The sequence below is a fragment of the Oxyura jamaicensis genome, chromosome 4 (genome assembly GCF_011077185.1).
Source record: "Oxyura jamaicensis isolate SHBP4307 breed ruddy duck chromosome 4, BPBGC_Ojam_1.0, whole genome shotgun sequence".
Lineage (NCBI taxonomy): Eukaryota > Metazoa > Chordata > Aves > Anseriformes > Anatidae > Oxyura > Oxyura jamaicensis.
The window spans coordinates 91,682,949-91,688,150 of record NC_048896.1 but is presented as its reverse complement, the minus strand read 5'-3'; the positions used below and the strand labels follow the sequence as shown (position 1 = coordinate 91,688,150).

The following is a 5,202-nucleotide window of genomic DNA, read 5'->3' as shown; positions in this document are numbered from 1 at the left end:
AAAAAAAAAAAAAAAAAAAAAGCCAGTCTGCTCTCATAGTTTCAATAAGTGGTTAGTTATCTTCTGTAATGTTAAACACAAGACATAGTGGAAGGATTAAAAAAATAAGAGAGAGAGATTGCATCTCAGGCTGTGGAGAGAAAAGTTCAGTAGCTAGAATTCAAGTACATTTTGCATTTTGAGTTTAACTTTTCCATTTGTTCACTTACCTCTGAAAACTGCAAGAAACCCAGCACCTGATTTGTGCTGAAGTCTATGCGGAGTTTGCACAGAAGGCTTTCTCCCCATGTTGCCTGAGGAGCTCCATGTTGCAAGTTTTCTTAACCCATCTACAAAGTGTGCTTACTGGTTCCTCAGTGCCCCAGAAAATATAGCAGTGGCTGATCTTTCAAGGCAAAGCCACTTAAAAGAATAATGGGAATGATTTCACATAGCACACTAACAGCCAGCAGAACTCTGGAAGATCTGTGTTCAGTTCTCACCTCTGCTTTACAGGACTTGACTCCCCACCTCTCGTGTTTTTGGTAATCTGCTTAGCCATCAGAGTCGAGGGTGCTTGGCAGGAGGGCAGAATGCTTGAACAATGCCAGCTGAAAAGTCTTGAAGTGTACAGAGAAATAATCCAGACTTCACTGGGCTGGAAAAAGAAGATGAAAACTAGGGCAGATCTGGCAGGAAGGTTGGGGACCTCCTCTGGGAGAATGGAGAGTTCTCGGCTCCAGCTTCAACGGTTGTTTATATGTTTTTCCCAAATGTGATTTCATGTAAAATCCATAATGTCTGAGCAGCAGCAATCAGGACCTCAGTCTGTTTCTGCCCACAGCCACTGATGAATGCTATAAGCACCAAACTACTATATGGAGCAGGAATTAAAACATTCTTTAGGGCAGCTAGAGCAATCCTCCCTATTCAAAGTTATATTAGGCTCACTAACGTCTTCACTTAATGAATAAAGACCATCAGCAAAAGTTATGTTCTCTACCTTTGCTCTCCCCCTCCAAACATATTCCCTTTAACCAAGTCTTGGCAACTACATCCATATCTATCATCCCCAGACTTTCTTTTTGCAAGTCACTCTAGCAGGATCTACAGAAGGTTCACTGAGAACATACAGCTGGTATCTCAGCTGCCTGATTCCTAAATGGACTGAGCCAAAGACAGAACAGCCTGCCAGCTCTCTGTAGCCAGCACTGCCTTGCTGTTCACAATCAGATTTATGCAAATATCCTGTCACTGGCCTAAAAATACTTGGATTTACTCAAGAGAGCCAGGGATGGACAGAGGACTCATACCCTGCTTTCCCATCGCATTATAGTCCCTTGCATCAGACTTGTTTTCTGTAGGGGGAGAATTTTCTCTCTTTGTTGGTTACTCACAAGCATACTCTGAGCCCTCAGTTGAGAGGGATCAATGAACTGATACAGAGTAGGAAACATACTGTGCTTGTTTCCTGAGAGATAATCAATACTGCCAGGGAGAAACACGGAGAGATGCATAGAAGCTGAGCTGCGTCTCCTAGGAGATGAATGTTTCACTATATCTCTGGCCAGTTATAGATAATTTTATTAAATAGACTGATAAATAGACTTAAACTATTAATTTTTGAGGGGCAGAAGGGATCAGACTGAAATATTGTTGTCTTTCTTTGATATTTTTTGTTAATTGTCTGGGGATAAACATGAAAACTGTTCCACAGGATGACACATGGGGCTTATGTTGATCATTATATAAGTTGTATATTACCTGCTGACTTGGGTTATATGCTTTTCATGTAGCAGTTCCTCTGCAAGTTATTGATCTTCTGCTGAATTTACAAGAAGTAAATTCTAAGACTTGCATAAGGTAATAATGTTTGTATAATTAAACAAAATTATAATCTTTCTTTTTAGCCAAAGAAATGAAATTATGTTTAGCTTTCTTTATCTCCATTAGCTAGTAAACAGGTTGTACACTTGGATATTAGGAGAAAAATTAGGAGAAGATTATTTTCTGCTCACCAATATCTAGAAAAGGCAATCAAGAATGAAAAACAGCATCTGCATCTCCCTGTTGATGACCAGATTGATTACAAGTGAAGTGCACACTTCACTTATATGGGTAACACTATAGACAGTTCCCCCAAAAGTCTTATGCACTGACAATATAACTCAGAAACTTATTTCCAAGATAGAGATCAAGGAAAAATCTCTGAGCAAAAGTTACAAGCCACAGTCATCTACAATTTCACAGGTGAAATTATATAGTCACACTAAGGTACATTTAAAAGTCATTGTCTGGGATTCATGGCATCTAAATTCACTACAGGTGCCAATCTCTTGTCATTCAAAACATTTACAAATCAAAGAATTATTCATAAAGCACAATGACCAGACTAATTTTAGGAGGTTGTGGAGGGCATTGTCTTTTATTAAGCATATAACTAGTCATTAGATCATTAGTTCTGAAAGGTATGAGAGGAGCTGTGACCAGAAAAGTGTTTCTGAACTTCATTGTCTCTAAAAGCAGCCCTTCAGGCAGTAAAATTCAACAGTTGCCACAAGTCTCTCTTCAGAGCATCAGCTCTGTCATGTATACCATCAAAATGAAGGGGAAAAACCCTACTTCCCACAGATTGCATCTCCCTAATTTTCACTGCTATCATGACAGTGTGGTGAGGGAGTTCACAAACTCCAGTTTACAGGTCAAATGTCAGGTTTCCCTTTTCTGGACCTAACAACTATTTACAATGCAACTTTTAATAAACAAACAAGTTAAAAGGGCACCTCTTTTCATCTGGATTAATCAGAAAACGTTTTGTTCTTATCCCGAATGCAGTTTTCTGTACCTCCACCAAAGCAATATCATTTTTGTAACACAGGTTTTGGTCACTGCCCTGCAACAATAGGCAGGCCTACTGAGGCAGCATGCATAATCATGTGGGTTTCCTTGGTGAGATACAACACAGGAACCAGCAGGCATTTCTGTAAGACTTATTGAAGACTTTCCTGCTGCTGTATCAAGTAGTTTATTATTGCTAGAGCGCCATAAGTGAACAGAAAGCCTTGCAAACACATACAGACACATGGTGCCTGCTGAGAGAAATTTACAGTGTAGTCAACCAAGTTATAAGAGATCAGGTATAAGAACTCACCCTGCATACACCAGGCAAAACTCAACACCTTTTTTTTTTTTTTTTTCTTTTATCTTTCCTTCTCTCCTTCTCTCCTTCTCTATTTCTATACATGGAACATTACAGCCCATATTTTTATTTGCTTACTTTTTGCTGCCTTTTTTTTTTTTTTTCCTTTAAAAAGATAATGAAATTTGATGAGAAGGAGAGAGCCATGTATTCAACTAGTGATATAAAATCCACATCCCATTTCCTTCCATGTTGTAGATTCCATGAACTCTTCAGAGAAGAGGAGCATGAAAAGATGCTTTGAAAAGTTTTCTCCTGATTCCCATGCACCAGAATTTCTGAAGGTCTAATTTTGAAAGCTTTACAGCATCATGTCTAGCACATCTCATATCATCCATTCCCTTCCTGTTGCATATACAAACTCCTCTGATCCATGAGGAGATTAACAATATTTAAGAGGGCATTAGACCAATCTCCTAGATACTGGGAGAAAAATGTATGACTACAGTTCTGATTAGAAAGGTTTGCTGTTTAGTACCTGTGTTGGATTGGCTCTGTTCTCCACATGTTTTAGCTTCAAGGAGAATCAAGCATTCCAGCTAAGCAATACAGCCTGGGACAGTAACTCCACAGAAAAACTCTGGTTGCCTTTTTCAAGTATGGAATAAAATCTGTATTTGTCCAATCTACAGAAATTGAGAGTTAAACATCTGAAAAATCAGACCAGACCTTAGTGGGTATCTGCAGGTATTTCAAGCTTGGCATTTGAAGCCCCAGGTTCATAACCCAAATTCACATTTTTATTAGCCTATAACTTCAATTCACTGACGTTTGAGACAAATCTTGGTGCACCATCCTTCTAAAATTCACATAAGACTGAGTAAGGTCTGATGATAGGCACTTCAATGTCTGCAGTATATCCTCTCCAGTAGACCCAAACCATCTAAGCCTAGGCATTTATCTGTACTTCGGGCCCAGTGTTTATACCAATTGGCAGGGGGTAGTACTGAGCTGCCTCAGATCACCCAGGGTGAATTCCATCTTAAAGTGGAAGCTCTAAAAGAAGCTGAAAGGCAAAACAAACAAGCTCGGGCCCAGTAAAGCACTATACATTTCAGATACAATCTATTTTGTCCATAGACTATGTACTCTACCCCATCGACTCTTGGAGTCACTTAGGGCTGACAAGAGATGTCAGCAGGACTATGGCAGTACAGTCTGCTCCAGTGGGAAATTCTTCTAAAAGTCATTTTGACTGTCCATATGTACCATTATTTATGGTAAACTCTAAATCTACATTATTTATGGGAAACTCTAAACCTACAATTCACCTTTGCTCTTTGAGGCACTGTGGTATGCACAGTGGAAGGCTTATGCTTCAAGGATAGAAGATCAGTTTTCTTTTCACAACTATTTTTCACATGTGTAATTATAGTTATTTCCTAGAATAGGAGTAGTTCCTGGCTGATTTCTGTGTAGGCAAAAGAGAGAAGCATCCTTGCCAAATGACAAGAACAATGAAAATTTGCAGAAAGTGGATTGTGTTGCCTGATCAAACAGACTGCTGAGTACCCTTGTATAAGTATTACCTTATTTCAAATTTACAGGAAAGGATATCACATCTTTTTGTAATGTGCTTTGAGATGTACTGATGAAAACAGCTCTTTAGGAGCTAAGTGCCATTGCTATGATATTACAAGTGGACCACATGCAGCAACAAATCCCATTCTCCTGAATTTAAAGGCTGTATTCAATCACTTTGTTTTTCTGTCTCATTGTTCTATGTACATTGTAAGGTTAGCTTATTACAACAATAGAGCCATGCTGAGATTGTTTCCTGCAGAAATCCTCACCTGCTCAAAATACATTTGTGATAGTTAAAAATATTCAAGTAAGCATCTACTTGTCTGTCTGTTGTATAGGGATAGCTTGTGGTAACTGAAATCTCACCATTCATGCTGTATATCGCTGCTTGTATCTGACTTCCTCCATTCAATAAAATACCTTAAACAAACTGTTCTCATGGTTGTCATAGAGGAAACAGAAAATGAACTTAAATCAGAAACCAGCTTTTTGGGTTAACA

General features: G+C 38.8%; 1 long non-coding RNA gene across 2 annotated transcripts in view; it reads right to left on the bottom strand.

Annotated features, from left to right (window-relative positions):
- LOC118166485 overlaps window positions 1-1,028 on the bottom strand; it is an 88,526-nt gene extending 87,498 nt beyond the window's left edge. For both annotated transcript variants that reach the window (XR_004750523.1, XR_004750524.1), the window contains exon 1: window positions 210-1,028. This is a non-coding gene — a long non-coding RNA (uncharacterized LOC118166485). The remainder of the gene's footprint in view (window positions 1-209) is intronic.
- Window positions 1,029-5,202: the final 4,174 nt, after the last annotated feature.